Source organism: Macrobrachium rosenbergii, chromosome 2, assembly GCF_040412425.1.
Source record: "Macrobrachium rosenbergii isolate ZJJX-2024 chromosome 2, ASM4041242v1, whole genome shotgun sequence".
Classification (NCBI taxonomy): domain Eukaryota; kingdom Metazoa; phylum Arthropoda; class Malacostraca; order Decapoda; family Palaemonidae; genus Macrobrachium; species Macrobrachium rosenbergii.
In genome coordinates this window covers 94479360-94481859 of record NC_089742.1, presented here as the reverse complement: position 1 = coordinate 94481859, position 2500 = coordinate 94479360, and the positions used below count along the sequence as shown (strand labels likewise).

General features: G+C 37.2%; 1 protein-coding gene across 1 annotated transcript in view; it reads left to right on the top strand.

Annotated features, from left to right (window-relative positions):
• Positions 1-2500, top strand: part of LOC136843715 (uncharacterized) — a 780729-nt gene that overhangs the window by 465124 nt on the left and 313105 nt on the right.

The window sequence follows — 2500 nt, the reverse complement described above, 5'->3', positions numbered from 1 at the left end:
TCAAAATTCTAGAGTTTTAGAGCTACGAATCTATGAAAGGCGTGACACGCTCGAAAATACAGAATAGTGTTGACATCCACTTCAAAAGAATGTTAACCCACTTCTTCTTCTTCGCAGATAAATCTAAAAGGAGGGAGCTCAGACTATGTCATTAATTTTCAAAATATGAGTTGGTTTTTATAAAGAATTCGTGGTATGATGTCTCTTAGCTTCAAATTAAGCTAGCTTTGTTCCAGCACAGGCTCTAGCTCCTAACCCACAAAATTACATTATAATGCTTCTTGGGAAATCTAAATGTCTGTATTATCCGCCAATTAGCTCATGCTCTTAGTGTAGCATTAAATTTCCCGAGGGCACTCACTAGTGATTTCAGCATCATTCTCATTGTGCTTAGATGTTCCAGCATTAAAGGTGAGTGATGCAATGGAGCTAAAAGTTCAGCAGTAGCTACTGTTCGTTGGATAGAATGCTGAATCTGATCATTACAAGGCTAACACTAATTTGAAGAGCTCAAGGTGTAGTTACTGTTTGCTGAAAAGATTGGTGAATCTGGTTCTGGAGGATTAATGCTAAAAGTTATTGTTTGCTACAGTGATGGGTGAATCTAGTAATTACGAGCATATGGTTAACGCTGATTGTAAGACGTAATATTATAGCTATATTGCTTGCTGAAGGTATTTATTGAATCGTGTAATTAAAGGTTAGCAGTAACTGTAAGAAATTCAGTTGAGGCAACTGTTTGCTGGAAGGCTGGGAGAAACCAATAACAACTATAAGGTTAACACTAATTGAAAGAATTTTACCTGTAGCTACTGTGTGCTGAAAAGATGGGTAAATCAGGTAATTAGAAGGTTAACACGAATTGTCAAAACTTCACATGCAACTAATCTTTGCAAGAAAGCTTACTAATTGTTAAATGTTTAGTTGTTACTACTGTCTGCTGAGAATATTGCTGAATCTGGTAACCGAAAGGTTTGTTAGAAATTCATTTGTAGCTACATTTTGCCTAAAAGATGGGGGAATAAAACTCCCTTAGGAGAAAGAGAGAGATTGACTACATGCAGAAAAATTTCATTCTGATAATTACAAGGTTAATGCTCATTGTAAGAAAATGAGTTGTAGCCATTGTTTCTTTCCTTAAAAGCTTGAACCTGGCAATTACAAGGTTAAAACTAATTGTAAAAAGTTCAATTGTAGCTACTGAAGGCTTAAAACATACCTAAATCTGGTGAACGCAAGGATCACACTGATTAGAAAAAGTTCATTGTTAAATAAAGAGTGTGGTAAAATATCACCACCAAGTAAACATGATTTTAAGTCCCGGAAATTTTGACTTAGGCAAGGATAAAGGGATTTTGCCGTGTCTTCCCTTTTTTCCATGTAACCAGTCAATGCGTTGTATCCAGTAACAGAATAAGGATTTCAGAGTTTCAAAGGAACCAACAAATGTGAAACAGCCACTGGTTTAAACTCGGCTTTTTACCAGGATTGTTGATTCCTGAAGAGTCGATGCAAACACCTTGTCTCTCATAAGACTAATTATTATGAATTTAAAAAGATTCATCTGGGCTTGACAACATTTATAAATCAAGTTAATATTATAAATCTTGACAACAATTATGAATTAGATTTATTATAGGGAAAAGGTTCTGCTGCAATTTTAACCAAGGGTAAGAATGGTATGTTTCCTTTACTAAACATGAACTTTCTTTGTACAATTATACGAATGAAAAGCAAATGGGGAATATTTGTATTCGTTTCAAAGGGAATTTATGGGTCAATCATGCTGCCGATAGGAGCTTTTCGGCAGGATGATTTGCAGTAAAACGAAGAAACGCATCAGTCAATCCCTGATGCTTCAGTAATCGTTTCCTTTCCCGGTGACTGTGATGGAGCTGCGCAGTGGGTAAAAAGACTTCCATTATGCTGGATGAAATGATAATAGTGTACAGTAGGTGAGCCGCCGATGTGTTTCACTGGAAGAAGCAGACTCTCCCTTGAGGACAGAAGCAGAACTTGAAGATTAGGTATTGTGTAGTGTTGTTATATTGGGTACTACAACATGTAGGCTACTGGATTACCGAAATGAAATGGCAAAAGAATGATAGCTTATAGTTTCACCACTCTTGCCCTGTATTTTCTTTTTCTGCCATAAATAACAAAAGGGAAACTTTCCTAGGGGATCAGCAGGCCGGGAGATGCGTCCAACTAGAAAATGAACCGGACTGATTTGCCTCTAGGCCAGGGTACAAAGGGGTAAGGAGTTACAGATGAAGAATTCTTCTGAAGATAATGAGCGTTTATTATTTTAGCAAAGGTGTTCAGGGTCTGAGAATGCACGGTGTCTTGTGGACATTTGTGCTTGTCAGAACCGATAGTAAGGCAAATACAGTGGTGTTGTTAAGCATGAAGTGAATAAAGATGGTCATGGGAACAAGCGAAAGAAGTGGAAATCAAAATCAGGCAAGAAGATATGGGTGTTTTTTCGCAGAAAGCGTTG